The sequence below is a fragment of the Acomys russatus genome, chromosome 8 (assembly GCF_903995435.1).
Source record: "Acomys russatus chromosome 8, mAcoRus1.1, whole genome shotgun sequence".
Lineage (NCBI taxonomy): Eukaryota > Metazoa > Chordata > Mammalia > Rodentia > Muridae > Acomys > Acomys russatus.
In genome coordinates, this window is record NC_067144.1 from 47648442 (window position 1) to 47666390 (window position 17949).

General features: G+C 34.9%; 1 protein-coding gene across 3 annotated transcripts in view; it reads right to left on the reverse strand.

Moving 5' to 3' along the window:
• The window catches only part of Cadm2 (cell adhesion molecule 2), a 919117-nt gene that overhangs the window by 414802 nt on the left and 486366 nt on the right, over window positions 1-17949 (reverse strand). The window lies entirely within an intron of this gene.

Here is a 17949-nt window from a genome sequence, read left to right on the forward strand (position 1 = left end):
AAGAGCCAAAATTTTACTTAGCAGCATTTCAACTAAAGATGGATGCATTAGTTAGACACAGAGATGAACTGTGTTGCTGAAGCAAACTCCCCTGTTTATGACTAAGCATTGTGTCACAACGCTGAGCATCATGGTTCAATTTCTGTTCTCCACTAGTATAAGATATAAGGGCTGTCCAGTCCTAACACACTTGCCCATACTTGGAAGAAAAATGGAGTCAGTTTCTAGGCAAGGTTTCCCCTGAACAAAAGGAAATCTTTTTTTTTTTTTTTTTGGCCTAGGATATTAGGAAAAATGATAAACAGAGGGATGAGTGGAGAAATGTATGGGAGTTTTTGATGTATACTGTGTAGTGGATATACTCTTAAATAATCCATCATAATCATGGGTAGCTGAGAATTGTAGAAAAGGCTTAAACAGGTAAGTGGTTTCCATGTATATTTGTACAATAAAATTAATTTGTACCAATGATGTGGTAGTTATGTGGAAAACTTGTCCTTATCAGTAGCTATGGCATAAATGGATGGCAACCAATATAAAGCTATTATTAAATATGAGTAGGCACAGATACTCTAAATTTAGTAAGTCAAGCGACAATGTAAGACTGACTTAGAGAATGTCTTGAGCTATTGAAAATGTAGTTTATCTTAAGTATCTAAACTCTGAGCATTAATCTGAGGACTTCATTTTATAATAAATAACAAACCAAAGAAACATTACTACCCAAGATCAAACCTGGATTAATATTCAATATATTTCTAGTCTGATGGCTCTCATTATATTACAATGGTCACAGATAATATAAATTCAGCCATTAAAATCACAGATGTTAGCTGGTCATGGTTATAAATATCCACAATCTTAGCATTCTGAAAGCTGCAGAAGGAAAGTTCCAAATTTGAAAATTATCTTGGTTCTAAAGGGAGAGGTTTTCTCAAAAGAAGTTTTTAAGAACATTAAGCTACATTTATATATTACATTGTCATGGACATTTAGATATTTGTATCAGCCATTGTTGCTTTGGGGTATAGGTGATAACTTTTGCATTTCTGCAGTGAGATATTTTCTGTTAAAACATTTTACTGAGATTAGATATTTAAATTAGTGGAATAGTATTTGAAAAAGTCCTGAGTTCAACTCTAAGCATCAGAAAAATAAATAAATATAATAAAATATTTCCTTAACAGAAATCATTCTACTTTATCTATACTCACAAAATGTAGCTATACTTAAATAGAAGTATGCTTGTTTACATAACTTTAAATGCTTTTAAATTCTTATTTTACTGGACACTTCAAAAATGAATATAAAATATAAAATATAAAAATTTTAAATAATGTTCTCAAAACCAGGCTCGATTTCAGTTGTATCACTAACACATACTGTGAAATTGCTTATTTTTCCAGTGTACAGTAGAAATGATCTGTGGTTCATTGAACCTGTACTCTGATTTAGCCAATGGGCAAGATATTCTCCACAGTTATGTGGAGAGCAGGGACTGATACTGACATCAATTCTGGTGCCCCATATTTGACCAACTCTCCTTCGTTGGGAGGGCTGGTGGCACTCAGAAAGAATAAGCAGGCTACCATGATGAGACCTGATAGCCTATGCCCATATAGTGGGGGAGAAAGTCCCTTTCGGTCATAGACCTAGGGGAGGGGAATAGGATGAAAGAGGGAGGGAGGGAGGAACGGGAGGATACAAGTAATGGGAGAGCAATTGAGTTGTAGTTTGAATAAATAAATTAAATAAAAAATAAATAAAAATAAATGTCATTGCACTCAAGGGACAGTAAGTCCAATAAGACAGATTACTATGATATTCTGGGGCTGGGGTACCATGGGACAAGGAGTAGGTGGTCCAGAGCAGAGGTGGGTTCATTTCCTGTCCAAACCTAGAAATTTCAGTAGGATTGCAATAGGATTGAGGTACAATCCTTCCCCTGCACCAGGACTGCATGTCCCGGAGCATGTGGACTGTTGGCCTTCACCTCTGCCAACCTTGAGGTAGCCATGCAGCCTGGTGGCCAGGTTTGAGGATAAATGCCCTTTCTTCCTATAAGGTCACATCCAGCAAGCACCAGACATTCCTCTTTATGCAAATAAGACATTCCTAGCACCTTGGCCCCAGGGAATGATGCACACTTGCCCTGAAAGCTTCTACCCACTCCCCAATGGCTTAAATAATCTTTATCCCCCCCCCCAATTAAAAGAGCTGCTTGCCTCCTGAGAAGTCTGTTTCTGGTTGGTCTCCATTACCCCAACCATTCCTACCTTGCTTTCTCTCTCAGGCACAGGTCATGCTGTTAGGTCAACATGATATGAGCTCATCACCACCATTTTGCCACAAAAGGATGAAAAAAAACCAATCAAAACTGATATAAGAATTTTATGTGCTAAGGTTGTTTATCCATAAACGTGCAACATAGAAATATGGACAAAGAATCAACAATAATTAAATACAAAGCTTTTAACAATTTCAAGGTAATTGCCTTGAAGTTTTAAAATTCATCTATTCTTTGTCTCTAAAACAAATAGCAATTCCACAGATAAGGGATCCACAAACTTTCAGCCTACAAGAAAACAGCTAGAAGAAATACAAATCACAATTTCATAAATGTCACACTGTAAGGCTATGATTCTATTTTAAGACTCAAGTGAAAAAAAATGAGGTAAGTTATTTATAAAGAATAAAAACACCTTGAAAAAAACATCCTGAAAAATATTTATTAGTTTGTTCTTATTGTGTAGGTTTGAGTCTAAATGGAGAATTTTATGTCTCATAAAGAATTTTGGTCCTAATTAGTTTACAGAATGATCCAAATACACTCAGATAACAGAGGACTAGTATAGTAGGTGAAGAAGAAAGAGCCTGGGGAGTCTCAGCAGCATCTTTATACATAAGCCCACACATTACCCTGTTTCCATAGCTTATAAGGATAAATATAATAACACTAATCATTCTGCTACTAATCATTAGTATTTTTCTGCGTGATAACAAAACAGTACTCTGGTACACTTACAGTCTTATGTAACTTTAACTCCCTTAACATGCAGCCACATTAGTACTCCATTACACATCTGGTTTGACTCACCTACCAGCTTTAGAATATTTTTCCTAGAAGATGACGTGGCAGATGAATTACCAAGGACTTTAAGAGCATATAAATCTATACGTTTGGGCCTCAACTAGTTGATAATAATGTGCATTATATTTTTATCACTGTATGGAACATAAGATCTGATTGACGAAGACTGACGAAGATTTGTAAACACTAAAGATTATTTTAGGACAAAAAACTGACATCCATCAGATGTAACAAATACATTTAAAATAAAAGGTGGCTTTGTGCTCTAAAATGGTATCATTTTTGTAATTAGTAATTGAAATAATTTATGAAGTATAATTACTCTGAAGGTGCTACGTTTCTTTGACAGAAATATTAGCAAATGTCACATGGTAGTGTTTCTCCTATGTAAACAGAAGCCTCGGGAGACAAATATGAAACTGCGTTCATGAAAGATGGCACACTCTAAATGTCAGTCTCCTAAAATAATCTAAAGACTTCTTTAGATAGTTAATACAAATAGCCTAAAATGGGCTTTAAATTTTCTTTCAAGGTATTGTTTTCTTACTCAGATCACCAAGTTGCTGGATTCATGAACAATCTATGAAGGCTACCACCTCTGAGAGCAGTTGTAAACATTGCAGTCCATGAGCATAAACAGGAAAACTCCGTGACATATGATCAGATTGGCCTAATGCCATCTACAATTAGTTATGCCATAAGACAGCTAATTGTTTTACCTGTAATGGCTAACTAGCTCTTACAAATTTCAGAGTTACCACCAATTTGTAAATATTCAATGCACACTATGTGAAGATCTAAGGCATAGGCCTTGTCTATTTACAGAACTTTTGAGGGTTTTTCCTATGTGGTAAGACACTACACTTAAATCAATTATTTATCTGATATTGAGTTCACAAGTATCAAATTCTAGATTTGAAAGTATTCCTTAAGTGAGTTGTTATTGTATTTTGTTTTATTTTGGTATGGCTATGGTGTAGTATAAATATGTTTTCAAATGTGTGCAAGCAAACTTTATTTGAAACAACAGGTGTCTGAATTACTTTAAATGTATATTTTTTAAAGCTACTTTATTGAATCTGAAGTTAATGAATTCAATTAGAATAGTTAGAGAAACATTTGAATACTCGTTACACCACCCTCACAATGATGAGAGTTTAGGTGTGCTCCATCAGTCCGTTTTTCACATGAATGCTTGGGATAAAATTCAGATCCTCATGATTGTGTACCCAACACGTATTACCCACTGAAGCACCTTGAAGACCAGAATAGTTATATTTTAGTACTCAAAGGTCATTTTTATTTATTATTTATGAACTTATACTGAACACAACTCATTTTCTTAACAATATGACTGCCTAAACAAGACCTGCATGGATGGCCAACAACAATTTATCTGTCAACATGGATGGGGAAAGTTTCACAAGGTCCACACCACTAAATGAGGAACTATAGGTAATCTACAGGTGATAGAGTAGGAGATAAATTTTCTCCAAGAAAAACTCATGTAAAAGTTATACAATCTCAAGTGATTACCCCCAAAATATATACATAGGAGTAGGGCTTAATAAATTGAATAGGTATTAAATAGATCTTAGAAAGATAGATTTCAAATGGATAGATGATCAGTAGGTAGGTAAATAGATAGATAGGTAGATAGATGATAGATAGAATGATTGAACATGGAAATGTATATCAATGAAATAATAATTACAGACAAAACTTATTTGAAAACAAGAAGGACCATAGGAGGAGTTGAAAAAGGTTAATTATGGCAATACATTAATCATGTATGAGATTTACAAAAAAAAAAACATTATCAATTAAAAAGAAGTTAAGAGGACGTTGATAAATTTTCTTGGATAAATTTAATATTTGAATATCTACAATAAATCTATAATTCATCTAATAATAATTTCTCTGTGAACTGAAAACACATTATGAGGAATTGGAAAGATACCGTTTGTTGTAGACTCCTGGCTCATTATATATAGTTATGTCATTCACCATGAAGGCTGTCCTTTGGGTTAGAGTAACCACTGATGCAAAACACCGTAGCTCCTCAGCTTCATTTTCTCTTACTAGCTGCCACCTGTGTAAATCAGGAATACTCTGTACTTTTTCACTTTTAGTACTGTGTTCTAATGACTGTTTCTGTCTTCTGTGGCTCCATAGTAGGCAAAGAAACTGACTCACAGCTTTGAAATCATATAACTACTTTTAAATTCCAGAAGAGTAAGAAATATCATTAATATTTTTGTTGATATGTACACATTTGGGCTTTTCTTTAAGACTTCTTTAAGAAGTCATGAGAACCTACAAAATACATGAAGAGAAAGGAAAGTAGAATTTATATCTAATATATTCCTTTTTATTGATCCTATGTTGCTTCTTTTCTTATTTTATATTAAGCTGGACAGAAACTAGTGGTTTGCAACTTACCTGAAATATGTATTGCACAGTAACTCAAATACAATATGGATCAGGTACTATAAATGTTAGCCTGAGTTAGTTCCTTCTGTTTTTATTTCAATGATTTAATTCTGTGGTTCCTTACCTTAAATACTTTCATCTTTTAACATAGTTATCGTTATATGTAGCTTTCAAAAACTTGCTTATTCCTAAAACTTTTGTCTTACAATAAATACACATGGAATAAACACTTATATCCTTGAATGTGAAACAGTGATGTCTCTATTATTTATATGTTCATTTAAAAAAATTGAGCAGTATCAATGAATTTGTTCATTACTATTACCCAGTTTAATTCCACTTGCTTTTTTTGCTGTCAGATTTATTTCAGTTATGAATAAATTTAACTTAGTACTGTCATCTAAATCCCCAATAATTTTATGTTTTAAATCAATTATTAACTTCACTTGGTAGGTGACTTTAACCTCCAAGTACTGCAATACTATTTAATAATTTTCTCATAGGGAATTTTATTGTCTCATGTGATATTATAGCATCTCTCTCAATTTATTAATGGAGCATAGTAAAAATGAAGCAATTAAAATTTTTATTAAAATTAATGAATAAATTTTTAACTTTTGTTATCAGTAATATTACTAGGTGTGAAGGGAATCAGAGGACAACTTTGAGGAGCAGGGTTGTCTCTTAGCATCAGGAGAAGTCCAGGAATGATTGCTAGAGCCACAAGACAACATGTCCACTCACAAATCTACCTCGCTGTTTCTAGTACAGTAAATAGTACAGTGTGAAACTATAGCCACATCTCCAGAAAAGTTAGTAAATAAAGGATATACACTCTTTGTTTATAACAACTTTCTTAGAATGGGCACAATAAATTACAAACTAGATCCTTCTATTCTGAAAGTACTACCAAGGAATGGGGAAAAAATGGAGACAATGACGTCTTTACATTTAACAAGTTTCCACGTGAGTGATTTAGGGAAACAGTAAATGATATAATGAAATCAAGCCTAAGCAATATTTCATGGTCACAGTTTCTCCTTCTTAGCTTGGCTTCCAATTACTAATAACAATGAAAATGTAATGTCTTTTCATTTAAAGTAGATACTACAGTAGTGATTTTATATCTCACCATCTTGAGAAGGTTTGTAAGATCTCTAACAAGGTTATTTTGATTCCATATTCCCTTCAAATAAGCTCATAATAGATAGATCTATGGTTTGTGGGCATGTGTCTGCTTCAACTGTCATTATGACACACTTTAAAGGACATATGTTTAGTCTTCTAAATTTCTCTCTCTCTCTCTCTCTCTCTCTCTCTCTCTCTCTCTCTCTCTCTCTCTCTCTCTCTCTCTCTCTCTCTCTCTCTCTCTCTTGCCTATAACCTACATCAGTTTTAAAACAGCTCTTTTATAATTCCTTTGTAAAACTACTTTTTTCCTTAAAAGGAGGGAGAAGGGTTCTTCCTTGTTGCTTCCTGCTTGATTTTAATTATTTTAATTTGTAAGACTGGCATAGATTAGCAAAGTATTTAGTAAATTAGAGTTTTAAATAACCTTATGCTCTAAATGCCTGACATTATTCACTTTAAAAATTTTTAGTACATAGTAAAATGCTTGTCTCAAAGAGACAGGTGTATTGTATTTTAAGAACTGTATGAACAAGTTAATTTTTTCACTGATCTGTTTCCAAAACCTGTATATGAATACATATGTTCATTTATATAACAGTGAAAAACACAGATGTAGTTTCTGCTCTGGGCAGCAAAAATATATGCTCACCTGAGTAAGAAGAGTAATTATTTCTCTTGATTTGACCATATTTTAAGAAATTAGAATTCTTTAATTCAATAAATTGTTAAATTAGGCAATATAGTTTGTGAAACAAGTTCTTTCATTTCATTCCAAATAATCTAAAACCTCCTATTGAACTTCAAATTACCATGTATTAAACATGGAAGAAATTGACAATGAAGAACTTGGTATTTTTATTTAACATTTTTGTATATTGCCATATTTGAAAAAAGAAGTCACAGAAAAGAAATATTTGGTTATTAAATGTAATGTAGTATAGTCACACATGAGTCTATCGAGCATGGATTGGCCTGAACATAATTAATATCAAATATACCACCGAAAAAAATACAATGGGAATCTATACTGCATAACACTCCTTTAGTTAACTGTATTGTTTCTCTGTTTTAGAAATAGTTTATCACCAAGCACAAAACCAGAAAAAAGACATACATCTAGGAAAGCAACCATTAGTGTAGAATTTAAGAGAAATACTTATTCACATGAGTATGGACAGATACTAATGCAATAAGAGCTAACTGCATAGGTAATCTTAAGAAATGTGCCAATATATTAATTCCTTCTTTATTTTTGCTGGGGTCAAGAGTAACTGCCATGTTATTTTCTACTTTAGGCATATGAGTGTTTTTCCTTATGTATATATGTGAGCCATGTGCATGCATGGGATGAAGGAAATTATGTACTTATACTATAAACTCAAAAAAGGAGACATTATTATAAAAATAAATTAACACATTACCTGAAAGCCCACCTGAACTGCTCTGTGATATGGGCATTGTTGTAAGATGAAAATGGAAAGGAGTAGACAGAATGTCTCAGTGAGTAGAAGGAGAGGCAAAGGTGCTGCCGCTTGCCCTGCTCAGCATTTGCATGGTTATCTTTGTTTTCCATTTCAAGCTTGCCTCCTCCTCCTCCTTCCTTCCTTCCAGCTCCTTCTTAAGCCTGACTGCCTCTCCAATGGTGGTGCCAGCTCCCATGGCCACGGTGGCTGTATTTGGCAGTAGGAATGTGAGAAGCAAGCCAAGTGTTGGAATCTGTGTTCTTTCTCTTTCATTCATTCATTGCTTTCTTCTGTGTTTTTTAAAGCAACTTCAGGCACTTCAGCAAATTCTTTGGCACTTTCTATCTTGCTTGGATTGCCATCAATAATGGTGTTAACATGGTGACCACTGCCAGAAACTCGAGTTCCATGGCCTTGGAAGCCTGGCAGGTCAACCAGCTGGGCCTGCTGCTGCTGCTGTAGAATCAGGCTGTTGATAAAACCATAATCTCTTCATGGTTCACTAGTTTAGCTATGAAAAATACCCGAGGCAAAAAGGAATAATTTGTGGCAAGAGTAAAAGGTAACTCTAGGCCCAATTCTTGCTGCCTAGAGTTCTCCATTCTTTTAACCCACAAACATTCCGTTTTCTGCACTTCAGAACTTGACTGGGCTGTGTTAAATCTTGAAACTAAAACTATGGCTCAAGAAACTGGTCTTTCAGGAGACATGGTCAAATATGAGGCACCAGAGTATGTGGGAAAGTCAGACTCCACTCTTCACTCAACTGTGGAGAATATCCTGTCCATTGGCTAGATTTAGGTAGCGGTTTGAAGTTTACAGCCTTTATTTAGGCTCCACTTTAATCTCCACCTTTGATCCCACCTCTGCCTTCTTCTTTGCCTTCATACCTCATCTGGTACGATTTGGGCTATGGTGTTAGTTAGGTCCAGAGGTGGAATGAGGGTATTGGAAACAATTGTGGGTTCTTACAGGAGAGACATGCTGTAGAGAAATCCCCTGAATGGGGAGACCTGGGGACACTCAGAGGAAGGATAGCAGGTTACCAAGAAGAGACTTGATACCCTATGAGCATATACAGGGGGAGGAACTCCCCCTCAGTCACAGTCATAGGGGAGGGGAGTAAGGGAAAAATGCAAGGGAGGGAGGAATAGGAGGATAGAAGGGAGGGGATAACCATTGAGATGTAATATGAATAAATTAATAAAAAAGTTTAAAAAACATTAAAAAAAAAGAAACTGGTCTTTCTTTTGCTTTACTACCAACTTTATTATATTAACTTATTTAGGAGAACCTATTGAAGTTATTGTGCCATAATTTATTTGAGATAGTAAGGTCTAAACAACTCAGGGTCTCCTTTTTCTTGAATGACATATATAAATTAATATCACAAATATATGGCAATCAAAACAAAATATGGCAATCACCAAATAGAATCCCTTAAGGTTCTACAAAATCCAGTTTCTCAAACTGAAGGATGATAAATAAAGTTTGATTTGTGACTTGGGGGTTGTGGTCTAGGAAACAGTTTTAAGTTTTATTTTTTGAAGTTATGTGTAATTTGAATGTTTTATCCTCGCAATACAAAAATATCAGCTAAGCACATATTTGATATATACCTGATTGTCATTCCACATCCCATGGTAACCTGAGTTCAACTTCGGGAGGGCTGAACCATGCTCTGTTTGCTCCCAGATGCGAACAGGAGCACCTGGAGTTCAATGGTCCAGTTTCTCTCTCAAGGACAGCTTAGAGTGCTTAGGGCAAGGCCTGTGCACTAAGCAAGGCTCCCAGTCTCATGGGCAGAGGTAGAAATGAATTTTCCACTGGGCATTTCAGTTAACTCTTTTAAATTGAGATTGCTGGTGTCAAGGGGAGTTTCAAAAGCCCATGATGATATCAAACTGTTATAGCCTTTTGTTAATCTGGTGTGCTAAGCATGGCAGAGGAAGAGGGTAGATGCCTAAAACCCGCCAGAAGCCAGGTCCAATGAGATACAGGCCAGGCAGTGCTTTAAGCAGCGACTCTTCCCCAGACTAAATGATGAGACCCTGATGGTTGTGATGGAGGGTGGGGGGGGGGGGCGGGGAGTGAGAGAGCAAGCCAGCCAACCTTTTATTCATGAATCAGGGATTTATAAACCTTGGGCAGTTGGGAGGGGTTTTTGAGTGTGAATGTGACTAGTTCTTCATAACTAGAGTTAACAGGGATATTTAATGTACATGTAACAAAACAACCCTGTCATAAGAAAGAAAAGCCATACTTCATTATTCTGTTGGTGGAGGAGAATCACCAGGTACAGTGAAAACGTCATTGGATGAAAGCCAAGGCACCAAGACATCTTATTAGCTGGGTTGGGTATCTCCAGGAATCCCCAGGTGCTTGCTGAACAGATGTCATATCAGAAAAAGGATCCACCTGCAGACTACCCTAAGGGCTCTGTGAAGCTCCTTGGGAGATGTAGGGTTCCCTAGTTCAGGCAAGGGGGGGGGACCCTGGTGAGAAAGGAAGTCTGTCATTTTCATGTAGAGCTCAGGAAACACCAGACTTTGACCTAACAGGAGGGTCCCACACACGTGCTCATTACACCTCATGTCCACAGGTTCAGTTTGCTACTCTGTGTTCAATTAGTAACTTAAGGAAACTGTTGCTCATGTCACCCTAAAATATAGACTGTGTTCTGATAAACTACATAGAGAAAGGAGTAATCAGGGCTTGAATAAGAAAGGCAGAGTATATCTCAGATCTTCTTTTTCTCAACATTTATTGCAGTTGGCATGGTGGTAGATGCCGTTAATCTCAGTAAATGGGAGGCAGAGGAAGGCAGGAGTCTGCAAGTTTAAATCCAGCCTGGTTAATATAACATGTTCCAGGACAGCAAAGGATATATCATAAGATCCTGTCTCAAAAAGAATAATGATACTATAAAAAGGGAAAATATTTATTAATTTCACATATAAAGCCCTTACTTAGGAACTTAGAAAAAACCACATATGTGTGTATTTATGTGTCATAGACATACTTAAAACAATGCATAAATATACATACTTAAAAGTATGTATTAATTCAAGATATGTTAGTGAATTTAAATATATAATAAATGACACATCAGATATAAATAGAAAGTAAGATCCAGATACTTTCAGAAAACAGTATGATGCTATGTGAAAAGTATCCAAATACCCTGTAAGCATAAACAGAAGTATTACAACCCAAACAAAGACAATTCACCCCACTCTCCTCTGTATAAATGCATACATATGCATATTTTCTTGGCCTTTTTAAGTGTGTTTGGCTTGATATATGTCTAAGAAAGTCTGTATTTGGCAAAAGTTTTATATACAAGATATTTGGTTTATTTTAATAATATTAAAAATTAAAGAGCATGTCTCTCCATGATTGTTTTGGTGCCTGTAAAACTTACAAATTAAAGAGATGTTTTAAACATATGCATGGGGTTAAGATGCCATCTGTACCCTGCATGAAGCCTCATACATACTAAATATTGGGATCACTTTTCAATCAACACTTCTCCAAGCTGAAGAGTAGAAAAAGATTCTAACTTGGGTAATAAAAGCTCAGTTATTTTTATCATGTAGCTGCTAGATTATAATGCACAAATATTCATACATTAGCATAGAAGATAACTAAAAACATTACTTTATGAAACTTCTGGCATGATTGAACCTATGAATTTAATTTTTTAGTATTCTGAATTAACTCATTATGCACATTATAAATATTCTCTGGATGCAAAACTCAATATCATAACATTAGCACACTAGATTGATAATTAGAAAGGCACCATGAAAAAGTTCATTTTACATCATAAAATTAATATAATTACTATTTTCTCCTCTGTTTTTCTAAAATACAAGTACTTATCCTAGCCATATTTTGATAGAAACTATTTACTTGATCCATCATTCACTTAAGACACAATGGAAATACTGAAGCTATAGAGCCAGCCTTCTTCCTTAATACGTTTTTATATTTATGATAATAATTAATTCTAGGAAATGTGAATCACTTTAGTACTGTACAGGTGCAACTTGCTATATGATAAGAATAAAGCACAAAAACTTATTTCTCTCCTTAATTTTCTTTTTCAGCCTCTCTCTCACACACACATTCAGAAAACATCCACTCCGACACACAGAAATGGGAATTGTTTGTGGTTTGTACACCTAAGGTGAGGAAGAAAATAGGGACACCTAAAAAAGAGAGAACCTGACCATTTCCCTTATAATTCAGATGTTTTGTATCAAGACAGTCACTTTGTTTACAAACATAGGCTCAAGTCCATAGACTTAAACATAAAATTGACATTAGTTACAACTTCTACTTCTATCACCATCACAATTATGGAATATGCCATTAAGAGGGATCAAATCCAAGCCACGTCACATGAGGCATAAGACAGAGGAACGAAATACCTGAAACTGTTAGAGTGAGAATTAATTGCTTATTTCATTTAAAAATGGTAAAATTCAATTTTTCTTACACTAGTTTTGTGTATCAATATGTTCAGCAGAAAAGTATGTTACAACAAGAAGCTTGTATTACACATGTGTTATTAGTCTGGGCTCCTAATACACAATAGATACCTCAGGTTTAAAAAAGGGAAATTCATGTTTATTTTCTTCATATCCACCTTTATAATGAAATAAGAAGGCAAACAGGAAATCCATTTTATTTTATCCTTATAAATCAAAACATTTTGATTAATAAAAATATATTTAATTATCTTTGCCTCTTTTAGGAATTTTGTTCTGAACAGGAACAATGCTTTAAAATGATAAACTGAAAAGGATAAACATCTACTAAATATTTTTATGATTTTGAAATTATTATAGTTTTATATTTCAATGGATGTTAGTTTATTCTGTCACTGTTTTTTGTTCTCGTGCCTTTTATCTCTGGTATTGATGTTTTATATTTGCGAACATCGCCTATAACTTTCATTTTGAATAGCGTATCTAAGAGGTGTCTTTTTTACTTCATGCATTTGGGATACACGTCATTCCTCTGCACCAGAACACTGGAATGGCCCTTACGTGAAATACAGCAGAAACCGTGTGAAAATTCCCCATATATTTAAACCATCTAAAAATTTTATTATAACATTGAATACAATATAAAGGTTATTTGGATAGATCCAGTTGTGTATTGCTTCAGAAATAAAGACAAGAAAGAAAATATGTACAAGTTTAGGGTAGAACATTTTTCCTTTAATATTTTGGATACTAGTTTGGCTGAATCGGTGGATGCAACCTTGAATATATGAACTGTGTCATTTTTTGTATCTCTGTATAACATGAATGCTTTTAAATTCCACATGTTAGGATGCCATATGTATTTTTTATATTTATGAGCTGAAATATCAGATTTTAATGTGAACTTCCACTTGGCAACCAGTTTTCTAAAGCAAGGAACTCACTTTGTGAACCATAGTGGTCTGTAACTGATTAAAGGTGTATTCAATCACATCTGATCTATCTACTCCTGTAGAAAAAATATTTCTGTTGATTTTTACTACTCATACTGTCCTTTATTCACGTTTTGTTCTGCCACCACAAGGTTACTAGAAAGTGACATAAAAATGCCATTAAAATAATAAGGCAAATAATTCAGAATAAATGGTTTTGGAGTCCTGCTTGAATACCTTTCAAATTTGTTCATGAATAAAGAGCCTTATTTTATTTGACTAAATATATTGTCAAAATCCAAAACATTTATTCACATTGACACTGTGAATTGTTTTCTGCGTTCAATAATTTTGATGCCTGTCCTGATTTGTAAGCCGCTATAGCTAGCTGTATACAGCTAGCTGCCTAAGCATTCGCAGGATGTTATGAGCTTTGTAATGATCAGGGAATGATTCTCTGTACTGTCACACTTAATGAGAGACTATAAAGCTTTTCGGAGACCTATGATTGTATAATGAATCATTTCTCTTCTAACCTAGAGCAAACAGTGGTCTCTATTTCTCTCACTCTCTCTCTGAATTGATAAATAATACAGTATATTTTATAAATAAGTCTGGAGTCCCTTTGATTCTAAAACTAATTTTCAGTGATTTCACTGTAAGATAAAAAGAACTTCACAATTTACTGATATTTTATATCTCTTTTAATTTATTCTAGGACATTCTGAATAGTAACCTTGTCTCAGGTGAATTTAAAAGTTCTATGAATATTTGAAAGTGAAAAATATTTCTTACTAACCTTAAGTCACTAAGTATGACATCATAACCTATGTGACTATATCTACAATGCATCCAGGTAACATATTTAAGTTATATTTTTCTGTACACTCGATTTTAGTTCTATGTACTTAAAAGAAACACATTGAAATAGAAACCATAATATGATCTACAAACAGACATGTGAATTTGTAAGTGCATTTTTGTGTATACATATTTAGACAGTTTTGTAATATATATGTATATATATATATATATACATATATACAGTTATATTGACAAAGGGATTGCACTTTTATTCTTGTGTGACTGTTTATGTTGATGTGTATATATCCCAGCATGATGGAATACGTTTGTCACCATGTGCATGTAGAAGTCCTATATAGAACAGCCTGGAGAGCCAGGTCCTGTCTTCCACATTGTTTCTTGTTCACTGCTATCCATGGAAAAATGGATAGGCTTCATACCTCCTCTTATGCCATGGGGATGCCAAACTATAAGATGCTTTACCTGGGTTCTGGAGATCTGAACTCAGTCATTATTTGTGCATGGCAAGTGCACTACCCACTGAACCATTCCACCAGCCAGTTGAATTAAACTTTAATGCCACTGTATTAAACTTGTCTGAAGTGAAACTTTAGAGAGACGGTTTGAAAGGTCTCTCAAATCAAATGGGAACCCAAGGGCATATTTAAAAGAAAATTATAAAGTATTTCTATGTTTCATATAATGTAATATTTTTTTCTCCTAGGAAACATATTGAACAATTCAAAAGACAGAGGCAGAATTAGGGTACAAGTCAATTCCATATTTCACAGTAAATTCATTTCGTTCTTACTTTTATTCACATCACTCCACAACATTATTGCTTTGGACTTTATGTTTCTGTTAAATCAGTTGAAATACTGATACCTATTCATCTTCCATTTTTGTCAGTATCCTAATATATCTAATCTAAATCACATACAGAAGTATCTCATTTCTGGTAGGAAACTCTTACTTTGCTTTGTAAATACCAAGAAACCAGGGTACGATGGAAGCACCATGTAGAATTTTAAATTGTTGTGAAGCATCAAATGTACTGACAATTATCTAAGACAGGTGGCACACACTAAGTGTAGGATAAGACGTTTATAATTATTTTTAGCATACAACACTAGTACAATTAGTATAATTGTTACACTGTAGTGACTTTCACTGCCTCTAAATTTTAATGTATGTGTAAAAACAGTGGAAGCAATTGCACACATAAACTTTAAAATCATAGCTCCAGGTTCCATGTTGAATAATAGCAACCGTAATGATAGTTTGAAAGACAAATAGAGAAAAATTAAATTCTCTACAGTTTAAAGCAGATTAGATTTTTTTTAAAAAGTCCTCATTTGCCCCTTTATTCAGATGCATATTTTAGCAATCATATGACAGTTCTCATCCTGCACTTCCATATGTAATGATAATTTTTTAAAAATATAAATAAAGCTCTTCCAAACTGTGTTAAGTTCCTTTCATTCATTTTTGGTATATTTGATTTTCCCATATGCTAAGTTCTACTAAAATATGTCAAGTGGCATATTAGGTCACAGAGAAGAACAACGCATAAGAGTAGGCAGCATCCACCAAATTGGATGCTATGCTAAGATACACTGTAGTCTTCCTTGTCACATAGAACTAATACTCTTGAGTTGTTTGACTAAAACATCGGAGCAGATAATTTTTTAAGCTTTTGATCCACATTGTGTTGAGGAACTATTCATTAAGTTAGTACCTGACTAGGTGGATGTAGTTGGGCTTATAAATGATAACAAACATCCGTTAGATAGACAGTCCCTCAAGTCAGTCTTACAAACACATGAGTTAGGGATACAGTGTTTAAAGGCAGGAAAACAATTAGTTACTTGTAAAATCTGAACACAAACTTAGGGAGGATTAGCCTTTTCTTCACAGTGCTCTCCACTATGTAGACCAATTGTCTACGCCAGTGATTCCCAAACTGGATGATGGATCCTCATTACCCAGAGAAATTGTAGAAACAGATTGTAGGGGTTTCACACACAAATATCTGAAGCACCCTGTCTGAAATGGGGAGGGAGATGTCTGTTTCTGCAAACTCCTCTTGCTTCCATGCTAATATTTCCCAGACTACTCTTGGGGAATCACAGATTTCACATAACGTAAATTTGGCATTGTGTCTTTCTTCAATATGTATGTGAGACAATTACCCACCATTTCTTATTAGATCAGTAAAAGTCTGATATAATTTTCTCTCAATAGCCAAATTTACATATTCCCTATAAAATAAACTACTGTCTTTCACTTAGCACATACCTAGCATGAGAATGCATGTCTGTTGTTTTTGACTATCTCTTTTCATCCTCTTATGGCTCAAGAAAAGATCTTCAAGATTCTTCAAGGGTACACAAATAAAAAGAATTATTATGTATTTTGTTTTCTCTCTCACTGAGTATCTAAGTACATCAGATGCTGATTATGATTTTTTATTTTAATTTATTAGAATTTATTCAGATTTCATCCAGATTGTTATCCTCTCCCATGTATCTTTTGGTTCCCACCCTCCTTCCCTCTTCTGCCCTATTCCCCTCCCCTAGACCTCTGACAGAAGGAGACCTCCTTCCCCACTATATGACCACAGCCCTTCAGGTCTCATTGGGATAGCCTGCTTCCCCTTCCTCTGTGTGCCCGACAGCCTCCACACCAAGGAGAGGTGATCAAGTCAGGGGCACCAAAGTTTATGTCAGAAGCCGTCCCTGTTCTCCTCACAATGGTGAAGATTGAGCTGTCCATTGGCTATATCTGAACAGGGGGTCTAATTAACTGCATGCGTTTTCCTTGGTTCATATGACAGTTTGTGCAGGACCCCCTAGGTCCAGATCCTCCGGTCTAGATCCTCTCCTGAACCCTCTGTGTCCTTGCATTCCCCTGTTGTTCCATACCACTCTCAGCACTCAACCTGAAGCCCAGCATTGAGTTCCAGCATCTGTACCAATCCCCTGCAGGGAGGAGTCTTTCAGACAACATAATTGTTGAGATAATATCCTCTAATAAGTGAGTATATACCATGCATGTCTTTCTGGGTCTGGGTTGCTTCACTTGAGATGACCTTTTCTAGCTGCATCCATTTGCCTGCAAATTTCAAAGTTTCCTTGTTTTTAATAGCTGAGTAATATTCCACAGTGAAAATGCACCACAGTTTCTTTATCTATTCTTCAGTTGAGGAACATCTAGGTTGTTTCCAGATTCTGTTTAATAAGAATAAAGCAATGATGAACATAGTTGAGCAAATTTCCTTGTTGTATGTTGGAGCATCTTCCAGGTATATGCCCAGGAGAGGTATGGTTGGGTCTTGTGGAAGCACTATTTTCATTTTTCTGAGAAAGTGCCAGATTGTTTTCGAAAGTGGTTTTAAAAGTTTGCACTCTCACCAGCAATGGAGGAGTGTTCCCCTTTCTCCACTTGATGCTGATTCCGATTTGTTAATGTGCATCTTGCATCTGCTCTTTTATGGGAAATTGCATTGCAAAACACTGGTTGGTGATTATATGCACATAACTATCGTTCTTATACCTTCTGCATGCAATTGTTTTTAAATAGAATAAAAGTTAACTGTG